Source organism: Bidens hawaiensis, unplaced genomic scaffold (assembly GCF_021521415.1).
Source record: "Bidens hawaiensis isolate Kalapana, Puna unplaced genomic scaffold, B.hawaiensis_p1.1 tig00054418_1, whole genome shotgun sequence".
In the NCBI taxonomy this organism is placed as follows: Eukaryota; Viridiplantae; Streptophyta; class Magnoliopsida; order Asterales; family Asteraceae; genus Bidens; species Bidens hawaiensis.
The window spans coordinates 1-13,673 of NW_027499818.1; the positions used below are offsets into that span (position 1 = coordinate 1).

A 13,673-nucleotide genomic window follows, 5' to 3' on the forward strand; every position below is an offset into this window, starting at 1 on the left:
TAGTCAAACTGTAAGGCTAGGCTCTAAATACCAACATAAATAAGTATGTGTTTTTCCACATCTCTTGACTGAATTAAAAAATTGAGATTATTGAATTGATAAAAAGCTGCAACATAATGAACCAGAAAAGATCCTACACTAAGCTGATAAAGATAGAAAATAAGGTGAGCACAAAACATCGTAACAGAAACCAAATGCTATTAATTAACTTTATATCAAAAATGTTTTACATCATTTTAAAGAACATGTATTAATAGCATAATTTCTACCAATGATGGTCTGGCCTTCGTACAGTCGACAATAATAATATAATTATTTGTCAAATTATGTAAACATATGAATGATAAAAAGATACAAATCACAATAATTATAATAGAATTATGTAAAGTAGTTACAAAATAGACAATTCACAATGACAAAAACACTTATTAACTTAACTATCATGGCCCTAGCTATAAAACTATTAAACATCTATACTAAAAATAAAAAACGTGTGACGTATACAATTAATAACATGAAAGCTAATTGCATCAACACAAACAGTGCACGAACACAAAACCATGAATGCTTCAATTGTTTTAGGCATAAATCTGATATTAGATGGTAAAAGCTTATACACACAATCATAATAAACTAACTTTTAATTGTCAACAGTCAACTTTGCATAAAAATCAATATTGGTTTTCAACTTAACGCAATATATGAATTATCAAAACTCACAAGGTCAGCCCATGCCTGGATTTGAAGCAACCTTCATTCCTTAGTCAGACTTTGCTGTTGAACTCTTCAAACAACACAATTGTGAATTCTAAAGAGTCTAAATAAGTAAAGAGAGAGCTAATTAAGTTTAAAAACAAAATAGATAGGAATTGTAATTACAGTGTGATAATGGTGGAAATAAGAAATAAAAATTCAACTCCTATGCCTATGGATTTGTGAAAACACATCAGATTTAGTCTTGAATACATATCGATTTAGGGTTTAAAAAAGCCCCAATAAAACAGATTTAGGGTTTTATATATTTCATACAAATAAACCCTAGACATTAGAGAGGTGATTACCTGATGAGAAAGAAGTGTTGGGTAACAGAGTGTTGGAAGTCAGGCCAGGTTGAAGAAGATTATCATCATGGTGAACTCTTAACGTATCAGGGTTTAGAATGAAAACAGTTGTGAATAAACGGGTTATTTGATATCCGGGTTAGGAGGATCCGGACGGAAAGACCCATAAGGCTAAATCAATGAGAGGTCTCTGTTTAGAAATCAAGCAATCTGGTGGCTTTAAAAAATGGGGGGAGTAACGTAAGAGTGACACCTAGTAGGCAATTATATAGAGTTTAGAATGAAAACAGTTGTGAATAAACGGGTTATTTGATATCCGGGTTAGGAGGATCTGAACGGAAAGACCCATGACCCGCGAATTTTATAAGGCTAAAGCAATGAGAGCTCTCCATTTAGAAATCAAGCAATCTGGTGGCTTTAGAAAATGAGGGGAGTAACGTAAGAGTGACACCTAGGATTTTATGGTAGACAATTATATAGATAGTTAGATTTGTTCATTTTTTAAAATCCTTCGCTTCCAAATTTTCATATATATTAATTACAAAATGAATAATACTTATTGCATTCACAACCACATTATAATATATTATAATATATTATATGGAATGAAAATTAAACCCTATATATGGGAGCTTGCTCTACTTTCCCATATAATTTGGGTTATTGGGTATGGGGAATTCAATATAGGAGTGGAAATGAACAAACTATATTTTTCTTACAATTTGATTATGGCAAAATGTAAGGGGATTCCATTGTGAATGTTATACTATCTATGGTGGGCGAGGAAAGGGCCGACAAGTGAGAGATTTGGGGCGCGAACACCGCCCCCTAGGCTAATTGTGGGGCGAAATGTGTGTGTGTGGGGGGGCGACATATTCTTGTCTGGCGAATTGTTGTGAAGAATATTATTAATTTAATATGTTGTGTGTGTGTTATATATATACATATATATATATATATATATATTATTATATTACTATTTGTAGCCCCTATACCATTACACCCCAAAAACAAAAACCTTTCCTTTGCTGACTGGGCGTCACATGACGCAAAACGTCCCATTTTGTAGCCCCTCCACTACACATAGTCTTATATGTCTTGGTTTCTAACTTTTGGTTGATAACATGCGTTAATTATTTCAGTTGTGGATTTGATATCTCCTCACTTTATTTTCCAGAAATATAGTCTTTTAATTCAAGCTTTATATATTATATGTATATATGCACACACAGTCACATAGACACACATATCCAGGGGTGCATTCGATACATTTTCAAGTAAAAATTACTAGAACCGTAACAACATTTATATGTAGCGTTGATCAAAGACAAAACATTTATTTTACAAATCCCTTTTATTCGTACGTTTTATTTTACACATAGTGAAATCATCATTAATAGAGGAAAGGGAAATACGTGACATTCATCATACGGATCGATATCCATAGTGGGTATCACTAGTCATTCTTACACAAAACAAGCCACACATATATGAGTAACCCCAACACACTCTTGTTACATTGGGACTGAAACACAAAACAATATTGTAATATATTCCTTAAGTGTCTTTTCTGGAAAAGTGAACCCGTCATTGTACCTGTACGCCACGTCTGTCATTCTTGCAAAATTAACAATTGGAGCAAGTAGATCCATTGGCACTTCTGTTGGCTTTAAACACCCCTCGTGTATGTCTTTCCATGCATTTTCAACCATATTTTTAACTGCATTGACGGCTACATTTTCTAACACCATAAAAGTCTTCATATATGCATCTACACTTGTGGCTGATGGACCTCTTTCACGCTCAAACTTCATATGAATGTCAAATGTTATTAAAGTGTGTAACAATATATGCTATTTTGTAGTCATGACCAAAGTAAGGTTACCGATTAGGTACCTGAACACTCACGACATCATCTTCGATCCTTCCAATTAACTCTGTAGCTATTAGCATCTTTGGATCACTTATGTACCAAGCTAAAGCCTCTTGCGTGACAATCTCGCCCATACCAATCAACGCAGACTTACATAGATAATCATGTGTAGAAGTAAATAACCCAATCTTCATACACTCTTCAAATGATGGCACCTCTCCGGTACGTCTCCATTCAGCCTCTTGAAGGTAGCCGCTTGCCAAATCTTGAAACTAGACTCGCAACATAAATAAAGGAAGAAAAATACAAATTTTTTTACATCGTTTGCAAGTAGGAATTGACGGTGAAGCATAATATATGAACAGGAGAACCATACAGCTTTTATTGAAGCCTTAATGATATTTGGTGTCCACTGATGAGGTTCTTGTTTGCTAAATCCAGCATACTCGTTGAGAAACATTTCATAGACTGGTTTCATATATTCTGGAAGTTGCGACACGGCACTGAAGTCCCACCTAAATAGATCGAAATAACAAGTAATATCACGATGGACATTTATACGTCAATTATTCAATCGTCCTCAATCCTTAGTAATACAAGCTATTTATGAAATTTTACTAGGCATTGTTGTTTTTTTATTAGTTCCGACGTCTTTTTCCTTTATTTTTAAATTATTTTTTTTCATGCTTTACAAGTGCATTGCGGTTGCGTTTACTTTCCTTTTTCTTTAATTTTATTTTATCTTCAAAATGGTGTGACTGATTTGGCCGGTTTGGGACCTTTTGTTAGTGAATGGCTGCTAATTCTAAAACAAATGCGACTATGGCCGCAATTCATAGTCAAATTTGCAACCTTTTGATGGCAGTCACTGATTTTGGAACCAATGTAACCGTGGCTGCTAAATTCACGGGTATATTTTTCAGTCGTAAATGCCCTACCTTACAGCTAATTAAGAACAAATACCTATTGATAGCACGAGTAAAAACCCGAGCCTCCCCAATAGTAGAATACGCGTCATATGTGTCATCTAACACCAACACAAACAATATGGTTTTTGTTGTTATTATTTGAGCTTGAGAGTAATGAGGCTCGACGTATATTGCCAATACCCATGCATAGAGCTCAGGCACTCTATCTCTTACATAGAGTATTTTTGCTTGTAAGTCCATGTCTTTCCATCACCTAAATCAAAAGTATATATTCGTTATTGATCTTTTGCTATGCATGTCACTGTTATCTACGCAGTTATAAATTATTTTCCATTAACAATAACTTACTTTGAAATAATTCGAAGCTCTTCCTTTTGTAGGAGTCGCAAGTAGTTGAAATGCACCTTTGCAAGCGTTAGTAGCGGGTCATATCTCGAAATTTCTTCTTTGAATTCAGACAGATACCACCTTGCTTCTACCATTTGATGCCCTCGATTATAAGGCCTCTCCAACACATGTTTCACTTGTCGTGCAAGTGTACCTTGGAGTGTTTTTTCTATGGTTTTCAGTTTAGTTTCTATGAAAATATTGGCTTCATCTAGTATAGATTCTCCTCCAATTCTTAACTGAGCACTCTCATAGAAACCCATCTTACCCCTCACATCTGTAGTAATGTCTTCTTTGAATTCGCCCAAACTACAGTCCTTGAACTTGTTGAACACGTCTACATATATAATCGCCATAAATTTAACAATACAATAAAAATAAATCCGTCTTTAAGCAACTTTTTTGAGTGACTTACCACAGGATAACCTGTAACCAAAGCTTCTAAAGACTTGAAAGTGAATAGATATTGTATAAAGATCTGCTTCTTGGCAACTTTGCAAATTAAGCTGCTGGTTGAAAAGTTGATCAAGTTGGCCATCAATATCATTCGAGAAAAGATATGTCAAACCAAGACGATACACAGAGTAAATCAAACTCAATTTCTCGTTTGAATCAATAGCGAGGTTTAGTATCAATCTTCTGAGTTGTTCTTTTGGGTGCTCCATAGCTCTACCATATGCTTCCAATTGCTAGAAAATGAAACAAAATACATATTTTTTGTTGGTCAATCCTGATCTCATTAAAGATCACGTTAGATTATAAAAGTTTAGTCTAAACATTTTTAAAAAACTTTGTTAGACCATGAGTAGTCATAAAGTCTTACCTCCAGGCATTATGCGACATGTGGCCTTCATAATGCCTAAACTAGAGCTTATTTAATAGTGTGTAGTCAACTAGTCATAAAGCCCCTATAATGCTTCAACTTTATTATTTTATTATTTTTTTTGCCTTCAACGCACTTTATATACAAAACGCACCAATAAAAAAGAAGCGATAATGCCGGGGGGGGGGGGGGGGGGGGGCGGTGTACCCCCGGCGTTATAGGCTATAATGCCTCCCATAACTTGCCACTACGGGTGGTCTTAGTGTGATAGGAGTCATCCCATATCACTTTTTACCATTTTTTTGTATTCTCTCTCATTCAAGTCAGCATCGTCACGTCAAAAAATCCCATAACCTTCTTAATCTTTCCCACAACCCAAGGAATCATCCCACAACCATCTCATTCCATCTTGTAACCATTTTTTGTCATTTAATTCAATTAACTAAATTATTTTTAATGTGACGCGTTGCGTCGTCCCCTCGGTCAACCTATAATTAGGATCAACAACCATCATTTGTAATCATCAGTTCAAAAGCAAATTTAATAATAATACAAGAATCATTCAAATCAATTGTTGTTTATACGTACGATTTACTTTCTGTTAATCGATCATTTGGGCCATCCTTCGTAATTTAAAGGACACGTACCAACACAACCATGAAGGGCCTAGTATATAGGGAGAAGGATTAACCGACCCTACCGTTTAATTTATATGTAATTAATACTAGACGGGTGCCAAGCGATGCAACGGGAACACAAACCGTTGATAAGGGTTCGGTTTCAATCTTTAATGGTTTTGTTTCGGTTTACGTGATAAAAAACCGCTACTAATTGTTTATTTAAAACCATCAAAACTAGATCGCAAATACCGCTACGTAAATATTAATTTTTTTAACTAAAAAAAACTAAGGCGATATCATATTCAAATCAAAGAGAAGAAAATTCTCATTCTTATGGTGTCGGTTATATAAAAAAGTATTAGTGTATGAAAAAGTTAAAACCATTTAAAAGTCATGGGTAGAAGTTGAGTTAAATGTGATTGGTTAAGTTAAAATAAGAAATATAATATTTGTATGAAGTATAAGAAATAATGTAGACCATTAATGTTGAGTTTGAAGAGTTGATATTAGTTTAAAAAATATTAAGTATAAAATAAGGGAAAGACAAAAAAGGAATAACACATAATCATTGATTTTCTCTATGCAATACACATGTTAATTAATCTACCGTTTTAAAACGTCCATAACTTTTTTATACATCATTTAAAAAAAATCATCTTAATCAGCGTGTTTTTATCTTTAATATGAGTACCATATTGTTATAAAAAATTAAAAAAAATTAATTGGCTTTTTTATATACATTGTGCTATATGTTATAAGCATTGCACTTTTTCTTTATTGTGTTTTATCCAACTATATTTTAGTATAGTTTTTTTCTATTGTGTTTTTTAAATTGTGTTATACAATTGTGTTTTTCATTATGTTTTTGTCATTGTATTTTTTATAGTACGTTTCATTGTGTTTTTATCTGTGGCTTTTTTCCGATAACCTTCTCCGGTGACTTTTCGGTGATTTTTTCAGCGATTTTGCGGACGAAATTTCTCAGAGATTATTTACCGGTGACTTTCCAACAACTTTTCCGGTGAAATTTCCAGTGACTTTTCCGGCGAGGTGGTGACGGTGGGTGACGATGGTGGTGGCAGTGGGCGATAGAGTGGTGGTGGTTATAGGAGATGAGTGAAGATGTAAGTGGATTTTTATGATTAAAGTAAGTGGGTTTTCAATATTAAAGAAGTAAACTATACGCTTCTTCCTAGTCTTTCTAGGAAAATCAAATTTTTATTTGAATCTAACCCTAAATGTGAAATTAAAAAGAATATATAGTTGTAACTATTACGTGAATTTACAAAAGTCAGTTAAACTTGAGGGGCTTGAGGGAGCAATATTATAACTATTTTTAAAGAATTGAAGTTTACTTTTTTACCCCTCTTCAATATGCTATATGCTATGTAAGTTATATCATTTGTTAATTAAATTGTAAATTACTTGAAAATTTAAGTGTCTTAATTTACCAATTAGTTATGTATTATATATAATATAAATATATTACACCTTTTTATTCAACTTTTTAACCTCGGACTTTGAACGTCAACCCTTCGAGTTTATTCAACTTTTTTCAAATAGCATATAACCTATTCCTAAAAACCACATATATTTGCACATTGCACGATTTTAATTACCGTCCACCTCTAGGATAGAGGAAATACACCTTACCAGTTACCATCACGCCATGTTGCTTGGATAGGATATTTTTGAACGTCAACTTTTGAGATTTTTTAACTTACATGAAAAAGATCGACCTATATAGGTTGTATATGAAAATCAAACTCACAACCATAAAAAATAAAAAAGAAGTAGCAAATTTAATTAAATGCATCGACTATTCTTTTAAAATGGATATTTAAGGGTATAATATCTTTTCATGGTAACGGTTAACTCATAACCCTCATTTTAGACCATGAGGTATATTTTAACTCATCTTAATTTCACATAAGCTCCATATCATTATTTTTTTCTCTTTCACTCTATGTCATCCAAAGGAAATTGTTTAACCCATTTAACACATAATTAATATACCAAATCAATTAGTAATTAATACATAATTAATACATATTATTCCTTTTAACCCGTTAAAAGCTTAACTCATGGGCCTTTTTAACACACTTAACACAAGTGAGGAGTGGTTTAATCCATCTTTAAAGTGCCATGTCACTTTAACCTATGTATGGGTTAGAGTATACCCCATGGCCTTAGCTCTCAGTTTTTACTGTTTTAACGGCAAATTATCATTATTTATGTGACTAGATCGACCACCAAAATTTTAGACACGAGTTGAGTGATATAATCATAGCACCGAAAATAAAAGTGATCCCGATAGAAAATTTCTTGTCTGTGCCAATGAACACACCAACATTAATTTTACAAGTGTGTGACTATATAATCAATACATATGAGCTGATCTTACAGAATGGTCAAGGGAGAATGATAGGAAGCGATCACCCCAAAGCGAGGGAGGAAAGGTGACTACAGGACGCACCGGCTCTATGGTGCTTTGTGCATTGGCTTGGAGGATAGTATTAGCTACAGTCGTGGCCATTTTGGAACGTAGAGAACTCTAGTTTGAATCAAACGGAAATATTATGGATGAGTATAACATATATTATCTTGGGCAATTTATAGAAGATATATATGTCCTCATGCAGAGAACTCTATTTTAGGGGAGTGAGATCAAAGTCAATACGGTAACACGGTTTTAAGTGTAAATAAATTATGTAATTGGACAAACACCACAAAATAAAATGATTGAAAGTGACCAAAATGTTTTCTAAGTAGCCAGAAAGTCAATTTTTTCCAGCTCTCCCAAAGGTAGCCGACAGATTTGATTTCCTCCACCAAATAAGTTAACCATGTTACGGGACCTCCACATACTCTAGAAAGTGATCAAAACAATAACATGCACCAAATAAGTTAACCATGTTACGGGAACTCCACATACTCTAGAAAGTGATCAAAACAATAACATGAAAAACATGTTGGAAGTTTTAAGTGTGTGAATGAAGGAAGTGGTGGAAGTGGTAAAGGTTTGTCTCATATCGGTTTGGGAACAAAATAATGAATGGTTTATAAGATAGTGACCTTACACCCATTTGAATTCTTTGACATGTTTTACCACAAGTCCTACGCGTGCGCACGGGGAGGGGGTGCAAATTTGGGTTTCTGGACTAGAAATTCATCGAGCTCGTGCGTGCCCACGAATGCTAATATTCTTTAATGGTCAACACACCACCTCAAAAACACACTTCATCTTCTTCCTACTGCAACTGCAATAGCGTTATTTCTGATTTCGTTTCAGGCAGAACACCAATTCTGTTTCGAATCGGAGTACCCAGGGAACAGACCGAGAATCTGTTTAAGGGAATTGTGTTAAACACAAGCCCGGTTTACTGTGTCCATTATTTCTTATTTCTTTATTTTCTGGTTTTTATTAATACAAGATTTCCAACAAACTTAAACAGATTACTTATTATTATTCTTGTATAAACAGAGTTCGTTAGATTGTTGCTACAATCTTAAAACCTTATTTATAAGGATTTTGGGTTCACGAAATAGTTTGAAATAAAAGTATTTAGATATTATAATCTTATAAATATTTTTTTGGGAAATTATGTGCGTAGTACAACTTGGTGTGTATGGATTTTAGAGATCATGATGCAATCTTAAATCCTATACAGTGTTACAAAATGTCATATTTGATCAACCGTTTGGTGTTACAAAACGTTTTGTGTAATCGTTTGTGTTCTAACTATAGTGTTAGAACTGATCTTAAAACCGTTGGGATTTTATTAGTTTTGTTTGACGATTTTTGCAATCGTTTGTGTCTAACAATTGTGTTAGAAATGGTTTTGAGTAAGCCATTCGTTTCTTGTAAACGTTAAATATCTAACATGCGTGTAAGATACGATTTATTTATAACGTTTTGTGTAAACGTTAATTTTCTAATAGATGTGTTAGAAAATTCAAGCTTTGCTACTTAAGTGTAGTAATTGTAACAAGTTGATGTTATTTGAACATATTTGTTCAAGAGTATGGTTTCAAAAGTGAAACGAGGATATGAGGATATGTGTGCATGGATTTCTATTTGAGGGAATATTGTATACATAATATAAAACGATATCACTGAGATGATTCATGTCGGATGACGAAAGTGTTGAAGATAATAACACTTGGAGATTTGATGTGTAAATGTCGTCAAAATAATTTCATATAATAAACAACTTGTGAGTTGTTGCGAAGATTAAAGTCTAAGACGACACATCAAATATATAATCACATCATGAGATGGTAATAGAATAACAAGGTGAATATACTAAGATGAGAAAGTGATGTGTAATTCCTTGGAAATTCATTGAGTGTGAACTATAACATATGATTTAATATATGTTAATGACAAATTCACTAAGTGTGAATTGTAACATATATGACGTATTAACTCTTTGAAAATTCACTAAATGTGAATTATAACATATGAATTAATATATGTTAATGACGTATTAACTCCTTGGAAATTCACTAAGTGTGGATTGTAACATATGAATTAATATATGTTAATGATGGATTAACTCCTTGGAAATTCACTAAGTGTGAATTGTAACATATGAATTAATATATGGTAATGAGATATTTAAATCCTTGGATATTCATCATTGATGTAACATCACGTTCCTAACCCTATTAATTTAAGCCTAAATATACTAACTTTGAAAGTACAGGGACCAAAAATGACAATTATAAACCGCGACAGGGTAACAAGCAACCCATCGCATAGCGCGATGGGGTTGCTGAGTCAGTGGACACGTGTTGAACACCGTGTCGACACGTGGCGCATTATGACAGGCGACGTGTCACCACCGCATAAGGCGGTGTATTTTTGCGGCGTCGCGGTACGCGACTAGTCCCAAATGACCGGGCGCGGTACGCGACGGGGTCCAGGATTGGCTATAAAAGGGGGGTGACGGGCATGAGCTCAAATCATCCCAAAAACACCTTCCTTTACACACACATAGCCTTGAATAACGTGCCCCGTTGCCGTAGTGAGCCGACGTACTGTTTTCTCGATATTCGTGCAAGAAACGAAGTTGGAATTAAGCTAGCAATCACCTAAGCGAGTAGATCAAGTCCTGCCTTATCGTGTTATCATTCTAAGCATCCAATCTAAGGTAGGAGTTATGTTTAAGTTATTTGAATTATAGCTTAGACTATCAGTCGAGGCTATGGCCTTTAACCTTGATCGTATTTTACAAACATTCATTCACAATCAAGCTTTCATAAACGTTACTTCATGATGAAGTAATGTTAAACGAAAGATATATTTTGACGGGCATGTAGTAACTGGAAGGGGGATATCATTAGTAGTAAGTTTCTTGCATAAGGAAAAGTAATTCGCATAAATCCCAATTAACTGAGGGACCCGTTTACTTACCTAGAGAAACTTACCAACGTGATAAAACCTATTAGGCCAAAGCAAGTTATATCAAACGTCACATAAAACAAGTGTTTTCATTCACAATCAAAGATAAACGATTTCAAGGTTAAGCTTACAATCATAGCTTAACATCATTCAAAACATTCATACAAACCTATTTATGTATAGGTTAATATCATTCACAGTCGATCAATCAATCAGTCAAGGTTTAAAACACCGACGGTACAGGTGAATACATTAACCTTTTTAATCAGTCAAAACATATTATACTCAATGAGACGAACGGGTGTTTGTCTTAGCGAGTCAATCAATGTCTACATGAGATCATGCAATCTCTAAAACTTTATAATACAAAGTAGAAAATAAAGTCAACTCAGACCGAATACACATGTGTCTGGATCCAAACATAACCATTCAGCCTAATCATTCTAAGGCTACGTGGCCGCGGGCTAATGGTCATAACTAGTCTCCCGGAAAGGGCTACGTGGCTCGGGAACAATTGTGTGTGTAGGGCAGTGGTACATAGACCAGAAGTAGAAATGCTTCTGCTGAGCTTGTAGAGAAAACTATATTTGTATTATATTGTCATTCAAATGTTTTATTGAGTCATACGTGTTCACCAGCATATAGCTGACGTATTTTTCCAATCCATTGCAGGTAATTAAGCATAAGTAGCATTAACAAGGATTGGAGTCTTAATGAAGATAGAAGCGCGTACAAGATGGCTCCGTTTTTGATATAAAATCCTTGTAATATGAAAACATATCTTTTGTAAACCAATACTCTGGTATATAATTCCCGAGTAAATTTTCAATGTAAATTAATAATATATTCAACCTAAAGTCTTCCGCTAAAATTAATCCATAAACTCTGATATATTTAAAAAACAAGTACCAACTTGTGGTCACACGCCTAGGCCCTAAGTCGGGGTGTGACAATTGAAGATTCACCAGACCCCTCGAGATGATTCACACCGATGTGTATAATTTAAAAGCAATTCCTCCTCGTGGTGGGAACAAGTACTTCATCACGTTTCATTGATGATAGTACAAGATATTGCTATGTTTACTTACTTAAAAGTAAGGACGAGGCTATTGATAAGTTTATCTTATTTAAAACCGAAGTTGAGAATCAACTAAATCAGAAAATTTAAAGAGTAAGGAGTGACCGAGGAGGTGAATATGTTTCACCTTTCATTGACTTTTGTGAAAAAGAAGGAATCATACATGAAGTCACGCCTCCTTACTCCCCTGAATCAAATGGCACAGCGGAACGTAAGAACCGAACCTTGAAGGAAATGATGAATGCCATGATGATAAGTTCTGGGGTAAGCCCGGAAATGTGGGGGGGAACAATCTTATCGGCTAATTATGTCTTAAACATGATACCAAATAAGAAGAAAGATCTAACTCCATATGAGTTATGGACGAGAATTAAACCACCATATAAATACTTGCGAGTGTGGGGGTGCCTAGCCAAGGTAGTGGTGACTCCACCAAAACGCCTACTAATAGGACCCAAAACTGTGGATTGTGTGTTTATAGGATATACCCTTCCCGGTGGTGCATATCGATTTCTTGTGCATGATTCCAAGAATCCCGGAATAAACAATGGCACTATAATAGAAGCAAAGGATGCATCCTGGTTTGAATATAAGTTCCCATGTTTGGATAAAGGAAAACCGAGCTATTCTAGACCGGTTGAGGAAAGTATTCAAAACGAGAGTACTGGGGATGAACCTCGGGAACAATCTGAGACAGAGGAGGTTGAAATCAGAAAAGTAAACGGCAAAGGATTGAAAAATCCTTCGGCCCTGATTTCCTTACCTACATGGTAGAAGAGGAACCTCAAACGTATCAACAAGCGGCGAATTCCGCTGAAGGACCTCAGTGGAGGGAGGCTATCAAATGTGAGATAGACTCCATCAAATGTGAGATAGACTCTATCTTACAAAATCATACGTGGGAACTAGTGGATCTTCCTCAAGGGTGTAAACCACTAGGATATCGATGGATCCATAAGAAGAAGATGAAACCTAATGGCACCATCGATAAGTATAAGGCAAGGTTGGTGATCAAAGGATATAAACAACAAGAAGGTTTAGATTACTTTGATACATATTCGCCGGTAACGCGAATAACATCTATACGGTTGGTGCTTGCCATTGCCGCCATTAGAAACTTGAAAGTTCACCAAATGGATGTAAAAACGGCTTTCTTGAATGGAAATCTAGAGGAAGAGATTTACATGGAACAACCCGAAGGCTTCATAGCCGTTGGGCAAGAAAAGAAAGTATGTAGACTTGTGAAATCCTTGTATGGATTGAAACAAGCTCCTAAACAATGGCACCAAAAGTTTGATCATGTCATTCTTGATGTTGGGTTTAAAATCAATGAATGTGACAAATGTGTATACGTGAAAGACACATCCGATGGATATGTCATTTTGTGTTTATACGTAGATGATATTCTCATTGCTGGAAGTGATGACAAAATCATAACGTCCACAAAGAACATGCTAAAAGCAAGATTTGACATGAAGGACACGGGTTTTGCGGA

The 13,673-nt window shown here is 34.8% G+C and overlaps 1 pseudogene across 1 annotated transcript; it reads right to left on the reverse strand.

The window, feature by feature from the left end:
* Window positions 1-2,553: 2,553 nt before the first annotated feature.
* On the reverse strand, window positions 2,554-8,235 carry LOC143600605 (alpha-copaene synthase-like; annotated as a pseudogene). Its single transcript, XR_013147503.1, has 7 exons — window positions 8,098-8,235; window positions 4,666-4,939; window positions 4,212-4,587; window positions 3,898-4,116; window positions 3,311-3,449; window positions 2,958-3,206; window positions 2,554-2,869 (listed from the first exon to the last, which is right to left on the reverse strand). The product of XR_013147503.1 is annotated as an alpha-copaene synthase-like (transcript).
* Window positions 8,236-13,673: the final 5,438 nt, after the last annotated feature.